The sequence below is a fragment of the Callorhinchus milii genome, unplaced genomic scaffold, assembly GCF_018977255.1.
Source record: "Callorhinchus milii isolate IMCB2004 unplaced genomic scaffold, IMCB_Cmil_1.0 Scaffold19, whole genome shotgun sequence".
NCBI lineage: Eukaryota > Metazoa > Chordata > Chondrichthyes > Chimaeriformes > Callorhinchidae > Callorhinchus > Callorhinchus milii.
The window spans coordinates 8,648,255-8,672,478 of record NW_024704760.1 but is presented as its reverse complement, the minus strand read 5'-3'; the positions used below and the strand labels follow the sequence as shown (position 1 = coordinate 8,672,478).

General features: G+C 46.1%; 1 protein-coding gene across 2 annotated transcripts in view; it reads right to left on the bottom strand.

Annotated features, from left to right (window-relative positions):
* Positions 1-19,229, bottom strand: part of LOC103179072 (alpha-1,3-mannosyl-glycoprotein 4-beta-N-acetylglucosaminyltransferase C) — a 40,610-nt gene extending 21,381 nt beyond the window's left edge. Inside the window, exon 1 of one of the 2 annotated variants that reach the window (XM_007894154.2) lies at positions 19,133-19,229. The gene's annotated coding sequence lies outside the window, so the exon portion shown is untranslated. Of the gene's footprint in view, positions 1-6,628; positions 6,710-19,132 lie in introns of those variants that run through there. The other variant, XM_007894153.2, reaches the window with a different exon arrangement.
* Between the last annotated feature and the right edge of the window lie 4,995 nt (positions 19,230-24,224).

The window sequence follows — 24,224 nt, the reverse complement described above, 5'->3', positions numbered from 1 at the left end:
GACTGAGGTTGGGTTCTGATAACTTTCCCTCGTCTCGGTGTCCTGGGAGATGTCATCCTCCCTTCTAAGAATTGAGTAATCATATCCTTGAGCACAGATGTGAAAACAAGGAGACTCAGAGAGAGAGAGAGAAGAGCACTCCTGGACATCTGATTATCTCAAGACTAAGAAACAGGAAAGGAATCCTCCCAAAAAGCTGCCCATTTTTCTTTCTCCTCACCAGTAATCTTCCCATTCGAAAAGAGCCTTGCTCAAGCGGATTAGCAGATTGAGGAGATGGGGAGGCTTACTTCATTTTCTTTCAGAGGACAAACTAGAGACAAATGAAACATCTTGTAAAAGAGGACGTAGGTGAAAGGTCATCTACCAACTGGACAAAGAGAGATCGATTCAGGAAGAGAATCAGAAGAGACAGGGAGTTGCAACTTGAAGTCGCCAACCATATTCCAGCTTCTAAAGAAGGATCAAGAGTAAGACTGAGACAACTGTCAACAACTTTATCGACGCTCTCAAATAGGCAACAGTACAGCAGTACCTGGATACCTTTGGGGTGATCGAACAGACAACCTGGATACCTTTTGGTGGATTAAATTGGGACATTAAATTGGACAGTAAAACATTACTCCTCCATCAACCACATTTGGTTTGGCCAATCTTAATCGTACATGGATACGTGAGCATTTTTCTGTTGTATTCTTTTAACTACTTATAACCATTATTTGTCAAAGTGACAAATGACATTCTGTCCATCTGCGACCAGGGCTCCCTCTGCCTCCTCGTCCTCCTTGGCCTCTCTGCTGCCTTTGACAGCATTGATCCTCATCCACCGCCTCTCCTCTCACCTCAATCTTTATGGCTCTGTCCTTGACTGGCTCAGATCATACCTCTCACACCGCCTCCACTTCATCGCCACAAACAGTTTCTCCTCTAGCCCCTGCACCATCTCGTGCAGCGTTCCTCAGGGCTCTGTCCTTGGTCCCCTTCTCTTCAATATCTATATGCTCCCCCTTGGTGACATCATCTGCAGACATGGGGTCAACTTCCACATGTATGCGGATGACCAAACTCTATCTCTCTGTCTCCACCCTTGACTCCAGGACCACTGCTGTCCTGACAGAACGTCTGTCAGACATCAAGTCCTGGATGAGAGCTAACTTTCTTCAGTTAAACGTCAACAAGACCGAGGTTCTCCTGATTGACTCCCGTCAGCGCCTCCTCACCTCAGGCGCTGACAGCATCACCATCCATGGTTGCACACTCCACCTCACTGAGCCAGTCCGGAACCTTGGACCCTCAACTATCTTTTCTACCCCACATCTGCGCCATGACCTGCTCTGCCTTCCCTCACCTCTGCAACATCGCTCAGCTCCGCCACTGTCTCACACCACAGGCCGCCGAGACCCTCATACACGCCTTCATTACATAGAGGCTTGACTTAGCAAACTCCCTGCTTGTCGGCCTCCCCATCTCCTCCCTCCACAGGCTGCAGATCATCCAGAACTCTGCAGCCCATATCCTCTCCCGCACCAGATTCCATGACCCTATCACCTCCATCCTCGCCCGACTCTACTGGCTTCCCATCACATAGAGGATACAGTTCAAGATCCTGGTCCTCACCTTCAAAGCCCCCCATGGCTTCACTCCCCCCAACATCTCCGACCTCCTCAGCCCCTTACAAACCTGCCCACTCCCACCGCTCTGCGGGCTCCGGTCTGCTTCATGTCCCCCGCTTTGCCTGCCCCATCATTGGCGGGCGGGCCTTCTGCCACTCTGTAGCCACCCTTTGGAACTCCATCCCGCAGTCCCTCCACCTCGCCCCCTCCCTTGTCACCTACAAGACCCATCTCAAGACCCTCCTCTTCGACCGTGCTTTCGTTCACCCTGTTCTCCTTCTGCTCTCCAACCTCCCCAATCTAAACTCCCAGTTCAGATCCGAAACACTGACTGTCCAGCACCTTGGGACATCCTCCCGATGTGAAAGACGCTATACAGATGTAATATTGTTGTTGTTATTGATCTGAATTAATAAACATCTATATTTTTATATAAAATTTGTGAGTCTTTACTTCACTGCAGGGTTAAAACAGACATCTTACAACACACATACACCGCCCAGCACACAAACACACACACACATACATACACACATACAGTTCAGCACACACACACATACAGTTCAGCACACACACACACAGCCCAGGCACACACACACACAAACATACAGCCAGGCACACACACGCACACACAGCCCAGCACACACACAAGCCCAGCACACACACAAGCTCAGCACACACACAAGCCCAGCCCAGCGCACACACACATACACAGCCCAGCACACACACAAGCCCAGCCCAGTGCACACACACATACACAGCCCAGCACGGACACACACACAGCCCAGCGCACACACACAAGACAACATACACACAGCCCAGCACACACCTACATACACACACACATACACAGCCCAGCACACATGCACACACACAGGCCAGCACCCATGCACACACACAGCCCAGCACACACAGACATACACAGCCCAGCACACACACACACACCCTCACCACACACACACACAGTACACACACCCTCACTACACCCACACAGTACATATACCCTCACTATACACCCTCACTACACACACAGTACATACACCCTCACTACACACACCATACACACACCCTCACTGCACACACACACAGTACACACACCCTCACTACACACACACAGTACATACACCCTCCCTCCACACACCATACACACATCCTCACTACACACACACAGTACATATACCCTCACTACACACACCCTCACTACACAGACCATACACACACCCTCACTACACACACCCTCACTACACACCTCCATACATACACCCTCACTACGCACACCATACACACACCCCGTCACTACACACACCATACACACACCCCCTCACTACACACACCATATACACACCCTCACTACACACACCATACGCACACCCTCACTACACACATCACTACACACACCACACACACACCCTCACTGCACACCATACACACACCTTCACTACACACACACACACACAGTACATACACCCTCACTCCACGCACCATACACACACTATCACTACACACACACACAGTACATACACACACCCTCACTACACACACACACACACAGTACATACACTCTCACTATACACACCCTACACATACACTGCATACACTCTCACTACATATACACCACACAGTTACACGCATATATACCACATATGCACACAGCTACAGACAACACACACTACACACACCATACAGACACTCACACTCTACATGCACACAGCGCAGCTACACACACACTCTCACTACATATAGACATACATACGCACTCACACACAGCAACTCACACTCACTCACATACTACACACACACACACTGCTACACATACACGCACACAGCTACACACGCACACAGCACCATACACACGTTTACATACACACACAACTACGCACACATACATAACTTTTTTTTTTAGTCAGTCGGGTGTCTGACAAATGCGAAAACCCATCAACATACTGAAGAGTCTCCAAACCAAGCTGCGATTCCCAGGCATCCCACATACACCTGGAAATCCCAGAGAAAGATTGTTGGAATAGATGCGCTCTCTCTCCCTGGAGGGACTCATCCTGTTTACCTAATTATGGAGAGTATTAACAACAGCAACAAAATGACATCTGTATAGCGCCTTTCCCATCGGGAGGACGTCCCAAGGCATTGGACAATCAGTGTTTCGGACTCGAGCTGGGGGTCAGGATTGGGGAGGGTGAAGGGCGGGGGGGGGGGGAAGGAGGGTGATCGAAAGCACGGTCGAAGAGGAGGGTGTTGAGATGGGTCTTGAAGGAGGCAAGGAGGGGGCGAGGCAGAGGGACTGCGGGTTAGAGTTCCAGAGGGCGGGGGCAGAGTGGCAGAAGGCTCGCCCGCCAATGTTGGCGGGGGACGTGAAGCAGGCCGGAGCCCACTGAGCAGAGGGAGCGGGCAGGATGGTAAGGGGTTAGGAGGTTAGGAGGTTGCAGAGGTAGGGGGCAGCGAGGCCATGGAGGGCTTTGAAGGGGACCCAGTAACAGGTCTGGCAGAGAGGTTGTAAGGAGGGAGGCTATCCTAATTGAAGGGTGCCAAATAAATGCTAGTTATTGTTGTTGATATTGCCAGCTGACTGTTTTTCTGTTAAGAATCTGTGGAGCCAATTTACCTCCTCTCTCCCTCTCGCTTTCTCTCTCTCTCCGTACATGACGATGAGATCGAGAGTGACATGTAATCTGTTTTTTCCACTCCACCTCAGACCTGGAGTCTCACCACTGTTTTTTGTCCCACTGAGGGCTCCATAAGTGAATTCCTCAGTTCCCAATCCGTCACCTTATTTGCAAGATTCTTCAACATATTTAAGAGGAAATCACAAATAAACTGTTTCCTCTTAAATATGTAAATACTATGTAAATACGGGGGAGAATGGAGCAGAGGGTTAGGGGAGAGGGCATTTAGGAGGGTGGAGGGTCGAAATGGAGTCTAAACACTGTCTTGAACTAGTTGGACTGAATGGCCTATTTCCATCCTGTGACATTTATGTTATTCTGTGTCATTCAGAGTGTTGAGGCTCAGGTAACAGGCTTGTGACTGTGATCAACACAGAAACACACAGCATGGAGTGTCTCACACAGTGACTGCTATCCATCAGCCTGGAGCTCACACTGACACACCAGGCAGCGGAATCACCACAGCCCCTGCTTTTATCTAAAAACGTTACCTTTATATAATAATATAATAAAAATATTCCTTGCATTTGACTTATCACGTCTTCTAGACGTCTCAAAATGCTTCAAAGAATATACGGTAAAGTGAATTGACTGTGTATTTTGCGGGCAAAACGCGGCGGCCAATTGCACACAACAGCGTCCCACAAACAGTCGTGGATTGAAGTGACCAAATTTATCATTATTATTTGTTATGAAGGAATTATTACACTTGGAAAAACGATCCTGCTAGGTAAGCAGAGGCGTGTGGAGTAAGGAAACGTGCCCAATGATTCGCCCTGCCCGGGAATTGAATCCAGGTCTCTCGTTTGTGAGGTGAGTGCTACAGGACTCCACGTGGTCTCAATATAAAAAAATGCAAGAAATGCTGCCTTTAAAATTATGTTGAATTAAATCGGAGTAAATGAAAGCTGCATTCAGTTCAAGCCTTCACTACAGCCTGGTTTTGGTACCCGTCAGTATTAATGAGAACATACAGAATTTCGCTTATTTATTATTAAATTTCAATTAAACGAAGTGGGGAGAGCACCCTGCAGGAGCCTTTCTTACAGAACGCAGCCACATGAGCTGGAAATACAATATTCTTCCCCATGTTGTATTTTCCCGTCTTACACGCACTAACACAAAAACACAGTCGATTCACTTTACAGTGTATCCTGTGAAGCGCTTTGAGACGTCTCGAAGACTTGATAAGGTGCGATATCAAATGCAAGGATTATTATTATTATATATTATAACATTAAAATTGTCCAGACATAATGAGATCTTTGTTTCCAGTCTTAGCCTTAAGATCATCATAATAATAGTCATCATCCTTGAGTTTGGTACAGCGCCTTATCAAGTTGAAGGATGCCGTCACTGTAATCCACTGTTTCCCCATTACAGAATGGATCGATTTCAAGATCCTCACACTCATCTACAATTCCTTTCACGCCGTGGCAGCTCCCTACCCTCCAACCTACTTACTCCTCATTCCGTCATCTACAGTGTCCGTTTGGCTAGCTTCGGCCTCCTGCTTGTCCCTCATCCCCTTCGTTCCACCATCGGTGGCCGTGAATTCAGCCACTACGCCACAAAACTTTGGAACTCTCTCCCTCAATCCCTCTGCCTTGCACCCTCTTTCCCCACTTTTAGATCACACCCGAAGACCTTCCGCTTCAACCATGCTTACTGTCACCTCCTCCCTCCCCAGCTCAGTGTCACTGTTAAACACTCCGAGATGCTACCCTATGTGAAGGATGCTGTATAAATGCAAATTGTTGTTGTTGTAACATTGCCCCTAAACACACACTCTGCCACTCACACACACACACACACAGACAGATATACACACACCTACAGACACACACACCCAGACACACTCATTCACTCACAGACACATACATACACACACACACGCGCAAGTCCTTACCACCCCCTCCCACCCCCGCAAACCCCCACCCCTGGGGTTTCATATAATAAAAATAATGCATTTGACACGGTGTCTATAACGCCAAAACATTTCTCTTTACCAGAGTCAGCCTGAATCCTGAGCTCAAACTATTGCACAACTCAAACCCACAACCTTCCGACACAGAGAGGAAAGAAGGGAGGTGGGGGAGAGAAAACAATCTTTCCAGTTGATATGTTAAAGTTGGCGCTGGCTTCATTGCAAATTCAAAGGGAAACTCAGTCTTGATAGTTTAAAGACATGGAAAACATGCAGCATAATGACGTGTGTCTGTGTGTACTCAGACACTAAATTGTAAAAACCACACTTCCCCACAGGCAGACTGCTCGGTGAACTGAGAGAGTACATCATGGTGGAGTAATCGAGAGCAGCACCCGATAAAAACTTACCATAAAGAAGCGATGAAGGTTAAATAAAGGGGGTATTGGGTCGGTACCTCAGCCTATCCCACAGCACAACCCGAGGAGCGAGGAGTGAATATAATTTAACAGGAAAAAGGAAATCAGGTCTGTATGTATGTGTGGGCGGGCACTGGTTAACCATGGAGACTGTGCAATCTGATACAAGAAGATACCTCAGGGATTTTTGTCAATTACACATGCACAAACCGTCATCGGGCTTAACAACAACTTCCTACAGCGAGTTTAAAGACAACTTGTGCTTCACAACAACTTGACAGGTACAGTGTCCCTCACACAGGGTAAGGTACCAGAGCGCTTGACAGTGGCAGAGCACAACACTGAGCCAGGGAGAGAGGGAGGTGACGGTAGGCGTGGTGGAAGAAGACGTTGAGTGCGAGTGAGAATACGGGCGCATTGAGTGCGGGGTTTTTAGTGTCCTCCCTGGTAAAAACCTCCAGGAAAAAGTTATTTGATATCTTTGTCATCTCCATTCATTCTGAGTAGGGTTAGCTCCTGTTCACCTGAGCTAATCTGTAGCTCAGTGGTTAGAGCACTCGCCTTGAAGGGAGGCACCTGGGCTCAGTTCCAGGCAGAGGGCGAAACCTTGGGCACGTTTCCTTACCCCACACAGAGCCTAATAATAATCCCTCCAAAACAAAAAACAATAATAATTTGGTCATTTTCAATCCACGACTGTTTGTGGGACACTGCTGTGCGCAATTGGCTGCTGCGTTTCGCCTACAAATATACAGTCAATTCACTTTACAGCATATTCTGTGAAGCGGTTTGAGACGTCCAGAAGATGCGAAAAGCGTTATATCAAATGCAAGGATTATTATTATTATTATTATTATTTTATTTCTTTTATTTTATTTTCCTGTTGATCTACTTTGGTGTGCTTTTGTTTATTTTGCCCCCACTGCATCAACTCCCACATCATGAATTTGAAACAGGGCTGACACACCAGTGCAGTGCCTGGGGGTAGAGTGGGGGGGTGTGGGTGGGGAGTTGGGGGAACGCTGTATTGTCAGAGATGACGTCTTTTAGATGAGACGTTAGACTCAGGCCACGTGTGTCTGTTCAGGTCAGATTTAAAGATCCTGTGGGGCTACTCGGAGTTTCCTGGCCAACAATCCCCCAGATAAAATTGGTCACTTACTCCATGGCTGTTTGTTGTGGATCTCCTGTGCCCACATTGCCTACCGATTTGCCTACAAAACATAGTCATGATCTCGACTGGTGCTCCAGTAAATCCTGATTCGCATTTGAGACATCGTCCTTATGTGAAAGGCGCTGTATCAGTTGCCAAAATTATTCATATTTTTATTGATGACAAGAAGCTAATGGGAAGAGACTTGCTTAACAAATCACAAGTCTCAATGACAGGAGTAGCAGCAATAATAATGACAGATAAAATCAAACTAATTCAGTCATGCTATTCAGTCACATTGAACACAAGCCAGGATTCACCCACAAATATACAGTCAATTCACTTTACAGTGTGTTCTGTGAAGCGCTTTGGGACGTCCTCCCGACGTGAAAAGCGCTATATCAAATGCAAGGATTATTATTATTATTATTATTTGTGGTTGTGTTGAGCAGAGGTTTTGCCAATCTGTAGCGAAACGCTCAGAGCAGGAGTATAACCAGGGGAACTGCCGCAGATTGACAACACAAACAGACAACTTAATCCTTTGAGTTACTTCAGGAAGACAAGCTGCCAGTGACTCAGGAATGGTCATAGCTTTGCTCTCAGCAGCAGATCCACAATCCCAATCAAATCCGCCACAGACATGAGTCTGATTCACTTATAGCCTGTAAAGGGCAGTGAAGTTCCTGATGTCTAACAACCACCAATGGCCGTAACAAACACTATGTCCATCACTGGCCTCAGCCACACGGGGAGGACCCGGCCGGGATCCACATCCCACATCATGATCAGGCTTTACCCAGAGGGTACTTTACGGCTGCAACAGGTGGCCAGGAAGGGTGGCCGAGGCCAGGACCTTGGGATTTTGTATCCAAATAGATTTGCTGATCTTGTACATGACAGTGCCAGCAGGCTGTCTCCTGGCGTGTGCCACTAATGAACATTATGGAGTGGATTCCTGTAGCTCAATGGTTAGAGCACTCGCTTCGCAAGCGAGAGATCCTGGTTCGATTAACCGGCAGGGCGAAACATTGGGCAAGATGCCTTACTCCATACGCCTGTTTACCGAGCAATAAATAGGAACCCAGTTGTTAGTTGATTGGCGGATCGCTTTCTGGGGGTAATAATTCCTTCAAAAAAAATTCCTTAAAAATCCACGACTGTTTGTGGGACATTGCTGTGCATAATTGACTGCCACATTTTGCTCACAAAATATACAGTCAATTCATTTTATAGTCTCTCCTGTGAAGCGCTTTGAGATGTCTCGAAGACGTGATAATATCAAATGCAAGGATTATTATTATGCATATCGGGCTCTGCCTGCTCTCTGGTTTTATATTGACACTGTTACTAACTGCCGCTAGTTTCTCTGTGAATTTCAGTGATGTTTGATGGTTATGGACTGAGGCAGCTCAACAAATATTGTTGCCACAATTTTATTTATTTCCCTCTGATATTTCTGGGCTCTGAGACCGGGTGTAATCAGCATTCCCATTAGTCTCATTGCATTGGACTTGTTTTTCCTCCAGCAACTGTTCCCTTGGTTATTCAGCCTTGAGTGGTTATAAATAGCTAATGTGTCCTCCTCTGGCAATTTCTAAAACTACCAGCTATCTTTTCATTCCATGCCTACAGTATTGCACACACACACATCCATTAGTTTGATGTCCCTCTTCTCTTCTCAACACCAAGTCGAAACTGCACATTGGAGACATGCCAACACCAAGCAGAGCTTTTTATCGCAACTCATCACTTACTTTAGATCAATTCAGATTATTACAGCGGTGTGCCAGCCTGGCTCAGTTGGTGCATTCTTGCCTCTGAGTCAGATGGTTGTAGGTTCAAGCTCCATATGAGGACTCTGAGCTCACATAGTCCAGGTTGTCACTACAAACAGTGCTGGGGGGAGGTGCCAGGGCATAGAATCATAGAATTATACAACACAGAAGGAGGCCATTCAGCCCATCGTGTCTGTGGCGGCTCTTTGAAAGAGCTGTCCAATTCAATCCCACTCCCCTCCGCTCTCTCCATAGCCCTGCAAACTTGTCCTCCCCAAATAATTATCTACTTCTCTCTTAAAAAATGTTACCGAATCAGATTCCACCAGCCTTTCAGGCAATGCATTCCAGATCTGAACAACTCACTGTGTGAAAAAATTTCTCCTCACTTCCCCTCTGTTTGTTTTAACAACTATTTTAAATCAGTGTCCTCAGGTTACCGACCCACCCACCAGCGGAAATAGTTTCTCCTTGTTCACCTTATCGCATCCCTTTCATAATTTTGAAAACTTCTATTAAGTCTCCCCTTAACCTTTTCTGCTCCTAGTTTCTCTAGTCTCGCCTGAAGGCATGAAGGGATTTGAAAACAATTGTGAGGTGGTTGTTGTTGTTGAAATCGATCTGTTTGGCGATAGGGAGCCAGAGCGGCCTGGGCTCACCCAGGCTCTGATGTCCGCCAGACAAGCCGACAGCGGATCTGCAGTCCCAGCTGGAGGAGGAGAAGTAGATTTGTGTATCATCCACATACATGTGGAAGTTTATCCCGCATCTAGGGTTGACATCGCTAAGAGAAGGGGGCAAAGGATGGAGCCCTGGGGTACACCACAGGTAACCGGGCTGGGGCGGGAGAAGAAACAGTTTGAAAAGACAAAGTGAAGGCAGTTTGTTAGATAGGTATCGAACGAGGCTCGTGAGTTCCTACTATGGTGGATAAGGGAGGAGAGATGTCTCAAAGCGCTTCACAGAATATACTGCAAAGTAAATTGACTGTGCATTTTGTGGGCGAAACATGGCAGACAATTGCGCACAGCAGTGTCAAAAGGGATGTTTAAATGGGTGACAGACAAAATCTGGGGCAGGAAAGGTATTCAAGGGTGTAGGGAAAAGGCGGGGCAAAATATCTACCAAAACCTAATAAACCGCTGGAACAGGCTCCATGGACTTAATGGCCTCCTCCTGTCCCCATTTTCCAGAATTTGTTTTCCACCATCGAATGCATCAAATTATTCTTATTGTAATCCTCAGTCGCACTATAAAAAGACAGTGATTTAGTGATCAACATGGATTGAAATTATATCTTTCAGCACAACAAATATCTCAAAGCGCGTGACAAATAATGTAGTCAACAGCCGTGCAAGTGTAGTGACTGTGTTCCGCGAGTGGAAGAAAGCAAGTGTGTAATCCTCACTCTGTGACATAATAATAATAATAATAATAATAATAATAATAATAATAATATTATTATTATTATTATTATTATTATTATGATATATACAAGACTAGTTAAAGATTCAGCTGACAATGTGGCTCAGCAGATATCAATCTTGTGTTTGAGTCAGAAGGTTGTGAGTCCCATTTCTACATTGAGACTATGGGCTAACACTCAAATACAGTACTAAAAAAAGCTGCTTTGTTGAAGCTGCTGTCCATCAGGTGGGACATTAAACCAAGCTCCCGGCTGTGTCAGTCCAGGTATTTTTAAATCTCCTTAAAGATCCTGCAGTGCTACTTGAAAAGAGAAGGGAGTTTCTCTCTCCTGTTGTCCTGGCCAACAATCCCCCAGATATAAGTCATTCAATTCATGGCTGTGTGCCTGTCTCATTTGCCTACAAACACTGCATTTCACAGTAACAATCCTGTGAATCACTTTAAGTTGTTCTCATGACATTTAAAGGCTCAAATGCAAGAATTGCCATTTTAATGCGAGTGTTCCTTACATCCTCATCCTCACCTATAAATGCTTCCAGGCTCTTGTGGGACATCTCGAAGACGTGATAAGGCGCTCTATTCAAAGACAAGGATTATTATTATTATTATCTCCTGCGGTCCCACTCTCCATTTCAAGTTCCCCTCCTATCGGTGTGTGAGTTTTCATCCACTTTGGCCTCGCCCTCTGGAACTTGCTCCCTAAATTCCTCCGTCTCTCCTCTACTTCTGAAACCTCACGCTTTGACTAATCCTTCAGTCACTGCTGCCCTGTATGAGGAATCCTGATCTGACTGATCTGAAGTTAATCCACTTGAGTCTCACTGACTGGAGACCAGGATCTGGAAATTAGCCTCATATAACCTAAAGAAGCCAGAAGGAGTTTCAGTCCGTGCATTCACAGTGCAGAGCTCATACCTGGGAGACAGTCAGGCATGTTGACACACCTTAAATGAAGAGAGAGAGAGAGAGAGAGAGAGAGAATAATCTTGAGTAAGTGATCTATTTACATCCAGGGGAAAATCATCCCCCCTCCTGCAGTCTGTGCTCAGAGACAGCATTGCCTTGTGGAACAGGGCTGGTGACAGGTTACAGCTTGTCTGATGGAATGGGAAGAACAGAATGAAGTCTGTTATCATCACAGGAAGCTGAAAGCTGAGATCAGCCTCTGCTCACAGCAAGCAGCACGTACTGCAACAACAACTTGCATTTATCTAGCGCCCTTCACAAGGGATAGCGTCCCAAAGCACTTCAACCCACGAGCAACCCCACAAGGACATCCTCAAACGTTCAATCGCCTGAAGTTACAGGAACCACGTGAGGAATACAAATAATTTTTCAATCAGCCTCAACAACAGAAGATTAAAAGATTAAAATGCTGCACGTTGTAAAGCTTCAAAGTGAATTTTATACGAGTCAGACAAACACATCAAGTACAAATCATTGTAGCTTCATCACTCAACATTCACCAAGGCTACGGCTTCATTTGACTTGATTTAATCATATGTAAGTTATTTCTATCCCGTAGCTCCAGAGATAAGCTGCTCAAAGGCCAAGGATTGTTCAGTCATAATGAACATTTTATACAGTGAGTCATTCATCATCCCATCAATGTCTATCAATTACAGTGAAATAACCATATTCCTTAACAAACCTTCAATGAAGGGCTCTGCCTGTGAGTGAGTGTCTGTGTGTCTGTGAGTGAGTGTTTGTGTGCGTGTGAGTGTGTCTGTGAGTGAGTGTCTGTGAGTGAGTGAGAGAGTGAGTGTCTGTGAGGGAGTGAGTGAGTGTGAGTGTCTGTGAGTGAGTGAGTGAGTGTGTAAGTGAGTGAGTGTGAGTGTCTGTGAGTGAGTGAGTGAGTGAGTGAGTGAGTGTCTGTGAGGGAGTGAGTGTCTGTGAGGGAGTGAGTGAGTGAGTGAGAGTGTCTGTGAGGGAGTGAGTGTCTGAGTGAGTGAGTGAGTGAGTGAGTGAGTGAGTGAGTGAGTGTAAGTATCTGTGAGTGAGTGAATGAGTGTGAGTGTCTGTGGGAGTGAGTGTCTGGGAGTGAGTGTCTGTGAGTGAGTGAGTGAGTGTAAGTATCTGTGAGTGAGTGAATGAGTGTGAGGGAGTGAGTGTCTGTGAGTGAGTGAGTGAGTGAGTGAGTGTAAGTATCTGTGAGTGAGTGAATGAGTGTGAGTGTCTGTGGGAGTGAGTGTCTGGGAGTGAGTGTCTGTGAGTGAGTGAGTGAGTGAGTGTAAGTATCTGTGAGTGAGTGTGTGTGTGAGTGAGTGAGTGAGTGTAAGTATCTGTGAGTGAGTGTGTGTGTGAGTGAGTGAGTGAGTGAGTGTAAGTATCTGTGAGTGAGTGTGTGTGTGAGTGTGCGTGCGTGCGAGTGAGTGTCTGTGAGGGAGTGAGTGTGTGTGTATCTGTGAGGAAGGGAGGCAGGGAGGGAAGGACTGACTGTAACTCACTGCCTGTGAAATGCTGATAAGGAGAGCTGATCACTGGGGCTGATCACTGTGAGCGGAACACTGCTGATTTTACTCCAGAAGCAAAGCAGATAAACATCTGTGTGATTCTATGTACATGACCCGGGCAGAGACCGAAAGAGTTCCCGCGCTGCTCAGACCAGAAGCACAGCCTCAAGTGAACCTAATTCCTGTCTGTTTATAGCTTTAATATTTCTCTTTAAAAGTGAACCTGTGACCACAGGGACCAGAATATTCATTTGCATTATAAGAGGCAGAAAATGTCTTTTGATGATTTTATGTCTCGTCTTAATTCAGTTTCCAGTTACAGTGCGTGCAGTGTTCAAGGTGTGGTTGGATTATGCTCCCGGCCCAGCATCCTGTTGCTTTGTTTATTGCTGCTTCGCACTTTGACGCAGTGAGTGCCAAGTCAACAAACTCGAGATCTCTCTCAGCTTCCCCCTTGGCAAGCGCTATCCCAACGGAGGATTCCTGTTTCTAATTAACCACATTTGCAAATGTTGATTAATTCAAATTAATGTAATTTATTAATATTAAGCTTTAATAATCATTAAAGCTGCCTCTTACACGCTATGAGCCAGGTCAATTTTTCCAATTAACTAATTTGCATACATAATTTAGACCTTATATAATTGACGTGTAATCTTTAATAAGCTTAATGGCTAAAATTCTGTTGTTCATATAACGCATATGTGCAAAAGATGTCCAATTAGCATAAATTATTAGGCTGTTAGCCCCAATTGATCCCAAACTGTACTCAACTGTCCTACAGAAGGGATTTACTGTCGTTTTTGTCCAGTTGTTTAGGGATAAAATGCATCTTGTAATTATAATAATAATAATCCTTGCATTCGATATAGCGCCTTATCACGTCTTCGAGACGTCTCAAAGCGCTTCACAGAATAGACTGTAAAGTGATTTGACTGAATATTTTGTGGGCAAAACGCGGCAGCCAAATGCACGCAGCAGCGTCCCCACAAACAATCGTGGATTGAACTTATCCAATTTATTATTATTATTATTAGATTTTTAACATTGACTTGGGACAGCAAGAAACAAGAAAAACAAGTTCAGGCTTGTGATAGAAGTCAGCTGCGAGGTGGTGCCGATCCTCAATTGATTGCTTCTAGTATATTTATGCTTAACACTCATGTGCTTAGTGATTCTATTATTGACCCATACAACATTCTTAGTCCTGTGCTGCATCACATGGGCACATAATGTCGTAATTGCCCAAATGCTGGCTCTGCACTGTGCTCCTCACCCCCCCACTCCTCACAACCGCTCACTTGCCCTCCATTCCCCTCTCCAATAGCCCAATGCAACTTTCAAATACAAACCATTTTCAAGACACGTTTTGCACAAAATTTAAATATCCACAAAACCATTGGAATATATGGCACAGGAGAAGTCCACTTGGCCCATCGTATCTGTGCCAGCTCTTTAAAGAACAATTTCAGTCCCATTGCCCTGCCCTTTTCCCATATCCCTGTAGTTGACTCGTTTTTAGGTATTTATCTAGTTCCCTCTTGAAAGCTGATATGGATTCTGCCTCAACCACCACTCCCAGCAGAGCATTCCATATCCCAACCAGTTTGTGCATGAAAACATCTCTCCTAACCTACCCATTTGCTCATTTACTAATAGTCTTACATTGATGCCCTCACCGACTCATGAGAATAATTTCTTTGTACTGACTCTATCAAGACCCCTCATCATTTTAAAGGCCTCAACCTTCTTTGTTCCAACTGATGGACTGAACTGATAGAATTCAATCCATCAGGTGATTGCATCTGATCTCATTGGTTGATTTCAATAAACCTTTTCTTTCTCTAAATGTTCAGGAGATCACGTCTTTCTCTTATGTCTCTGGAGTCTTCTCTAATTTGGGACCTGCGTTCCTCTGTTGTTCTTATCACTGAGCCTTTGGTTGAAAAAACACTGAATGTAACTGGAGAAGCCATTCCTTCCTCACTTTTATATTGCCATCCAATCTTTTAGGAGGATTTGGACTTTCCATTCAGATGAAGTAATATAGCCCTGTACGTGTGCTTACATACAGCACAGTACACACATGGACATGCCTGGCTGCCAGCTGTGTCTCAGGCAGGAATAGGCAGACTACGAGGACAAGCTTCTTCCAATTATTTTTCGTCTTCTCTACAAACAGACCATAACCAATGGCACAAGGTGTCTTAACCAGTACTGGGGAAAGCCGGTATGCAGGGAAGTTCTGCACTGAAAATGATTTGCCTCTCACTGTGAATAGATCATCCTAAAAAATAGGAAATGCAGCACAAACCTGTAAAGCTACTGTGGGTTTATATCACGTCTCCAAATCACATGATCGCAAGCCCAGCTCGCAACAAGCGGTAATAATGAGTGTCAGCTGGGCTCAGTTATTTGATTATTTTTAGATGTGATCTAGCACCTTTCATAGTGGGAGGAAACTTCACAGTTTTTGTAAAATGTGGTGACTGGGTATTTTGTAAGTGAATATTAGGAACCTCTCAACTTTAGGTCAGATGATTGTGGGGACTTGAGCTCATAGTCCACAATCCCAGCTATCGTCCACAATCCAAGTCTGCAATACAATAGTCTACAAAATTGTAAAAATAAACCCAGATCAATATTGTAGGATGTATCACAACAGTAGGACAAGAGGTAACAGGTTTTGAGGTGTGAAGGGTGGTTTCAGGACAGATACCGGGAAGTTTTTCTTTACTCAGAGGGTAATCAATGACAGGAACAGTTTGCCAGGAAGGGTGGTTGAGGCCAGGACACTGGGACTCATTTAAACAGCAGCTTGATGCTGTGATGGGAGGGTCGGTAGAGTGGGTGTTCTGGAGGGAGCAGATCAGAGTGTCTTCTTTATACAAACTGATCTTGTGATCTTGTGAAAATTGGGAGTTTGTGGGTCCTTCCTGAGCATAAACTGCTGTGCTTCCCTACGAATACACAGTCACTACACTTGGCAGCAGTTACCTTTGAAATGCTTTGCAGTGATTCAATTTTTTTGCTGGTAGACCAATTGTAAGGATGATTATTTTGAAAGATTATTAACGAGATTGAGTTTTCAAACATAGACAGACTTTCTCAGTAACAGCATCACATTGCTACTGTTTTTGCGTTAACTCTGCCAGCACAAGGCACGCAGAGAGAGACGCACTGGAACAGTGAACAGTCTGTAAATACCTTCACATAGTTGACTTTTAATAGAGCAACAAACATCAATTGCTGGATATAGCAGCCATTTGTCTCACAAACTACCCACACCTTGTTCCTGTCCGAGAACTCGCTTTGTGTCACCAAGTCCTGTAATAAGTGATAAATCAGAATGAATCCGTTTACAGTCATTCCAATTCACTGATTAATAAATGCCTTTCATACAATAGAAACATCCTGATTACCTGAGTCACTCTTAGCAGAGGTGTGTGAGGTGTGTGGGGGGTGGTGTGTGAGGGTGGTGTGTGAGGTGTGTGGGGGTGGTGTGTGAGGTGTGTGGGGGTGGTGTGTGAGGTGTGTGGGGGTGGTGTGTGAGGTGTGTGAGGTGTGTGAGGGTGGTGTGTGAGGTGTGTGTGGGGATGGTGTGTGAGGTGTGTGGGGGTGGTGTGTGAGGTGTGTGAGGTGTGTGGGGGTGGTGTGTGAGGTGTGTGGGGGTGGTGTGTGAGGTGTGTGGGGGGTGTGTGAGGTGTGTGAGGTGTGTGGGGGTGGTGTATGAGGTGTGTGGGGGTGGTGTGTGAGGTGTGTGTGGGGATGGTGTGTGAGGTGTGTGGGGGTGGTGTGTGAGGTGTGTGGGGTGGTGTGTGAGGTGTGTGTGGGGATGGTGTGTGAGGTGTGTGGGGGTGGTGTGTGAGGTGTGTGTGGGGGTGGTGTGTGAGGTGTGTGAGGTGTGTGGGGGTGGTGTGTGAGGTGTGTGGGGGTGGTGTGTGAGGTGTGTGTGGGGATGGTGTGTGAGGTGTGTGGGGGTGGTGTGTGAGGTGTGTGAGGTGTGTGTGGGGATGGTGTGTGAGGTGTGTGGGGGTGGTGTGTGAGGTGTGTGGGGGTGGTGTGTGAGGTGTGTGTGGGGGTGGTGTGTGAGGTGGTGTGTGAGGTGTGTGGGGGTGGTGTGTGAGGTGTGTGGGGGTGGTGTGTGGGGGTGGTGTGTGAGGTGTGTGGGGGTGGTGTGTGAGGTGTGTGAGGTGTGTGGGGGTGGTGTGTGAGGTGTGTGTGGGGGTGGTGTGTGAGGTGTGTGAGGTGTGTGGGGGTGGTGTGTGAGGTGTGTGGGGGTGGTGTGTGAGGGTGGTGTGTGAGGTGTGAGGGGGTGGGTGGTGTGAGGGTGGTGTGTGAGGTGTGTGTGGGGGTGGTGTGTGAGGTGTGAGGGGGTGGTGTGTGAGGTGTGTGGGGGTGGTGTGTGAGGTGTGTGGGGGTGGTGTGTGAGGGTGGTGTGTGAGGTGTGTGTGGGGGTGGTGTGTGAGGGTGGTGTGTGAGGTGTGTGTGGGGGTGGTGTGTGAGGTGTGTGGGGGTGGTGTGTGAGGTGTGTGGGGGTGGTGTGTGAGGTGTGTGGGGGTGGTGTGTGAGGTGTGTGGGGGTGGTATGTGAGGGTGGTGTGTGAGGTGTGTGTGGGGGTGGTGTGTGAGGGTGGTGTGTGAGGTGTGTGTGGGGGTGGTGTGTGAGGGTGGTGTGTGAGGTGTGTGTGGGGGTGGTGTGTGAGGTGTGTGTGGGGGTGGTGTGTGAGGTGTGTGGGGGTGGTGTGTGAGGTGTGTGGGGGTGGTGTGTGAGGGTGGTGTGTGAGGTGTGTGTGGGGGTGGTGTGTGAGGGTGGTGTGTGAGGTGTGTGTGGGGGTGGTGTGTGAGGGTGGTGTGTGAGGTGTGTGTGGGGGTGGTGTGTGAGGTGTGTGTGGGGGTGGTGTGTGAGGTGTGTGGGGTGGGTTCCAAGACGTTAAGAACCTCAAACGATATTTGGTAACCAGCAGGAAACCGGAACACTGACCACACAGACACTAATAGTCTTCCTTCCCATCATTTGGCCAACTCAGACCATCTTCCCACAGGCTCTGATTTGAGGCATATTGGGAGCTCGGTGGGAAGTATCATCAGCCGCCACCATCGACCACTTCAGCAATAATACATTTATATACTGTACTAACAGAGAGTGCCAGCCTGAGCAGGGAGCACTGTCTGCCTGTCTGCTGGTCAACAAGCCCCCAAATTGGTTGTTGTGTTTACTACCTATGCATAGTTACCACACTTTACAGAAAAGGCTTTGAGATGTGATTAGCCGCTGTGAGAAGTGTTACTATTCTTATTTCATTGTGAGGCTCAGCATGAGGTACTGTTGAGTACAACTGGAAATCAAAACAACTGGAAATTTCCACGTGTCTGGAGGGATGAATCCTGCTTACCTAATTCCGGAGAGTATTAGACACAGGTTGGCAAGAGCCAAGGCTTGGTGACCCCAGAGTGTTAGAGTAATTGCTAATTCCAAGTTGCTCTCCTCTGCATTGTAGACCTGGGCCTGGACGGACCTTTAAGTTATGACGACGAGAACCGTATACAGTATCTGGGTGCTACATGACCAGAGCACTGCACAGATCGAGGCTGACATCTGATTTGCACGATCGCCCAGCATCACCTCATTTGTTTTCCCAGCCCAGCTACACACTGCTCAACATGATTTACCAGCTATTTACCTTGGGTTCTTTCGTATGATGTTCCGTGGACTTTGATTGAGAATCACAGACATAGAGGGGAGAGAAAGCTGTGTAAGTTGCCGATGTGTTGGAGTCCTGTAGCTCAGTGGTTAGAGCATTCACCTCGCAAGCGAGAAACCTGGGTTTGATCCCCGGCAGGGCGAAACGTTGAGCAAGTTTCCTTACTCCACAGGCTTCTGTTTACCGAGTAGTAAGTAGGAGCCGAGTTGTTGGCGGATTGCTTTTCTGGGTTAATAATTAATTCATAAAAATGTTTTTAAAAAATTGGTCATGCAATCCATGACTGTTTGTGGGACGCTGCTGTGTGCAATTGGCTACCACATTTTGCCCACAGTCAATTCACTTTACAGTATACTCTATGAAGCGCTTTGAGACATCTCGAAGATGTGATAAGGCGCTATATCAAATGCAAGGATTATTATTTGTTTTTGAGCCTTCCCAGATGTAACACGCTCAGTGTCAGGCTCGGAGAACTCTAGTCACACACATCACTGCCAGTTCGTCCTCAACCAGTTTTGCTTCAGTTGTGAATTGGGATTTTATTCTAGCAATAAATTAACCTCAAACTCAAGGCCGCCAAGAAGATAAGGCACGGTTTAAGCCTTTTTAAGTCTCATTTTTTTCATTTGACATTGGCAGTGTTCAAACTCTTCACTCATGACTGACAACAGCTCATGCAGAAAGGCAAGAGGCAAGCTGGGCACTGACTGCCTTCAACGCTGAGTTTCCACTCAGACAGCATTGCTCCCTCTGTGCTACCAGCACCGCCTGCCTCTCACTCCGCTGACTGTCGACAACAACTTGCATTTATATAGTGCCCTTCACACCAGACGGTGTCTCGGAGCAATGTCAATAGTGGGAAGCACGCAATAGCCACATTCCCACAAACAAATTCAGGGTGGTCCAATCTTTCGGCTGCCGGATCAGTGAGTTTGATGTCCATTGTGGGTAAAGTTATGGAGATTCTTATTAAAAATAAGATCATGAAGCATCTGGACAGTAATACAATGATAAAAGATAGCCAATAGAAGGGGAGATCCTGCCAAACTAATTTACTGGTTTTCTTTGACTGTGTTACAAAGAAGCTTGACAAGGATAAGGCAGTGGATATTGCATATCTTTGATTTCAGTAAGGGCCTTTGATACAGTTCTTGAAAGACTGGTACTGAAAATACTAGAAAATGGAAGTATCCTGCAATGGATACATAATTAGCTGACTGACAGAATCCAGAGAGTGGTGGTATAGGGAATGGCATCAGGCCGGGAGAATGTTACCAGCGGAGGGTACTTGTTTAGGGACCTCTTTCATTTAACATCTTCGTAAATGATCTGGAGCTTGGGGTCACAAGCACAGTGGCTAAATTTGCAGATGACACAAAACTAATGAAGGTGAAAGACTACAAAGAAGAACCAGGATAGGTTACAGGAGGACTTGAACATACTTGGGAATTGGGCAGATGAAATTCAATGTGCAGAAATACAAAGTGCTTCACATGGGGACAAAATATCCAGGAAGGGACTATTGCTTAAATGTGAAGAAAATAATCTGAACAGCACTCTATATTACTGGAGAATCACCTCCTTTTAGTTTCCAGACCCAGTCTCGACCAGACGTACAGTGCAAAATTACAATAAAAAATGACATTTGTACAGCGCCTTTCGCATCGGGAAGAAATCCCAAGGCACTGACATGCAGTCACAACTTTCACATCACAGCAACAGTGCTGCTAACTGAGCTAAGCTCACAGTAACTGAGTCTGGCACATAACCAAAGTGTTATATTTTATTAGAAGACTTCACTAAGAAAATTCAAGAAGAGTGTTGCTGTCCCAAATCTGAGGTGCATGTCACCAGCTTGAGAATAGCATTAGACTACCATCTAGTGATCAGTAACCGGAATAACAGCCATTATAAATTATAATAATCTTTCCATTTGATATACCGTAGTCTCAAAAAGCACCACAAAGAATCTGTAAAACGTGTCAGTTTCTGTAAAGACTGTATCTCTAGGCAAGTTCAGGAACTAATTTGCGCACGCCCGGATACCACAAGCAGGCGTGTCATGAATGATCAATTTTTACCTTAAGTACTATTGGCCAGGACTCCAGGCAAAACTCCTGAGCAGTGCCATAGGATCTTTAACATCTGAACAAACCAGACAGGATCTTGGTTTAACGTCTCAGCTGGGGGACAATAACTCCAACAATCCAGCTCTAATTTGCAGAAAGTCAGCCTAGGACATCACCTCAAAGTCCTGCTGTGGGAGTTGGATCCACATCTTTCACGTTGGAAGGACATCCCAAGGTGCAGAACGGGGAATTGGAATCAAGAGGGATGGAGGGAGGTGGGTGTGGTGGGAGAGTGTCTGAAGGCACAGCCAAATAAAATTGACATTCCCTGTACCACCACTCTCTGAGGGATGAGGTGGAGGGATTCAGGCAGAGGGATGAAGTTCCAGAGGATGGGGGCAGAGAAGCAGAAGGTCCAACTGCCAAGGCTGGGAAGAGCAGGATGGTGGGCATGGAGCAGGCCAGCAGACAGCATCACCATCCACGGATGCACTCAACACCTCACTGAACCTGTATGGAACCCAGACGTCTTGTTTGACCCTCAACTGTCCTTTCTATCCCACATCTATGCCATGACCTGTTTTGCCTTCCCCCACCTCTGCAACATCACCCGGCTCCGCTACTGCCTCTCCCCTCAGGCCGCTGAGACCCTCATCCACACATTTATCACATCCAGGCTTGACTATGCTAACTCCCTGCTTGTCAGCCTTCCCAACTCTTCCCTCCACAAACTGCAGTGTCCTCTCCTGCACCAAGCTCCGTAACCCTCTCCCAGCTCCACTGGTTCCCATCCCCCAGATAGCTTAAAATCCTCATTCTCACCTTCAAAGCCCTCCATCCTCTTGCTCGTCCCAATCTCTGTGACCTGCTAATTCCATATAGACCTGTCCGCTCCTTCCACTCAGCAACCTCCGTTCTGCTCGATGCCGACCAACCGGGCCCACCCCATCAGCCTTTCTGCCCCCACCCTTTGGAACGCCATCCCAGTCCCTTCACCTCGCTCCCTCCTAACCTTACCCTCCCAGTTCTCCACCCCTCCTGATCTCAACCTTCAGCTCGGGTGCAAATCCCTGACTGTTCAGTGCCTCGGGATGTCCACCCGACGTGAAAGGTGCTATACACCTGTAACTTTGTTGTTGTATAGATCTGGTTTTACCATTCAATAGTTGCATCAACAAGTTACCTTAACAAGGCTGAAATGTAATTTCTCTGCTGGTTTGATTAAAGCAGATATTTTGCATTCAGCTCCTCTCCCCCAGGAGGAGACCATAGAGCGGCTGTCTGGTTTATATCCGGTGTGAGCTACAAAATTCTGCTGTTTAGACGCCCTGTAAATATGCACATCAATCCCAGCCTCAGGACAAGAGCAGCAGGAAGTTTCCATCTTGCTCGGTTCTGTGCAGCTTGAGTGGGATCTCCAGTTTAATGAATTACAATAAGTGTGTAAGTGCGGTGCAATGGGTTTTTACCCTTTGGGAAATAAAATTCAACTGAGCAAACCATTTCAATGTCCATTAGACATGGTTCATTATTCACCATTTACATTCATCATACAGGATACATAAAAAAGGAAATGATCAATAATGCCGGCATCTCTACATTAGTTATATATAATACATAATCCTTGTTTTTGATATAGCATCTTTCACATCTTCAAAACATCTCATATAGCTTCACAGGATTTTACTGTACAGAGGAGTGGCTGTGTATTTGTGGACGAATGCCAGGCTCAGCTGGTGGCACTTTCGCCTCTGAATCAGATGGTTGTAACTTCAGGCTCTACGTGAGACTTTGAAGTCATGGTGCAGGCTGATGCTCCAGTGCAGTGCTGGGGCAGTGCTGCATTGTTGGAGCTTCGTCCTTCCTAGAGACCTTAAACCGAGGTCCTGTCTGCCAGTTCAGGTGTTTGTCAAAGATCCCATAGCGCTATTCGAAAAGAAAAAGGGATTTCTCTCAATGTCCTGGTCAACAACCTCCTCCCACCTCCTACCCCTTAAATACAATTGGGCACTTTATGGCTGTTTTGCTATGCACAAATTGGCTGCTACATTTGCCTACAAATATCATTACAATTACATTTATATAGCACCTTTCATGTCAGTAGGATGTCCCAAGGCCCTGAAATAAATAATGCCTGTATTTGGTATAGCATCTTATCATTGAGACATCTCAAAAGGGCTTCACAGGATGTACTGTAAAGTGGTGTGAATTTTGTGGTTGAATGCAGCAGCTAGTTTAATAATAATAATAATAATAATCCTTGCATTTGATATAGCGCTTTTCACGTCGGGAGGACGTCCCAAAGCGCTTCACAGAATATACTGTAAAGTGAATTGACTGTATATTTGTGGGCGAACGCGGCAGCCAATTGCGCACAGCAATGTCCCACAAACAGTCGTAGATTGAAAATGACCAATTTATTATTGTTTGGGGTTTTGGAGGGATTATTATTTTGTTAGTTTGTGCAAAGCAATGTGCCACAAACAACCATGGAGTGTGTGACCAATTTTATTTAGGGAATTGTTGGCCAAGACACCAGGGGAAACTCCCTTCTTTTTTCGAATAGTACCATGGTAGCTTTATGAGTGCTTCACCCACAGAATATACAGTCAAACTAATATACAGTATATCCTGTGAAATGTTTGATATGTCTCAACAGGATAAGGTGCTATATCAAATGCAAGTATTATTATTTTATATCAACTTTAATATCCACCTGAACAGGGAGACAGGACCCGGATTTAACGTCTCATCCAAAGAACAGCATCTCGGACAATACAACACACCCCCAGTACTGCATTGCAATCTTCGAGCCTAGACCACGTCTGTCTGCGATGCATGTAAAATGTTTACTGTTTCTGAAACATTAGCAAATTTATTATATTTTCTTTTCAGCTAAGAAACAGAATTCAATTGTCCGATGAAGCTGTGCTTCAATATTTAGCTCCTTGTGAAATAGTAAATATCTGACCGCAAAGACTGAGCAGTTCACAACTCCAGGC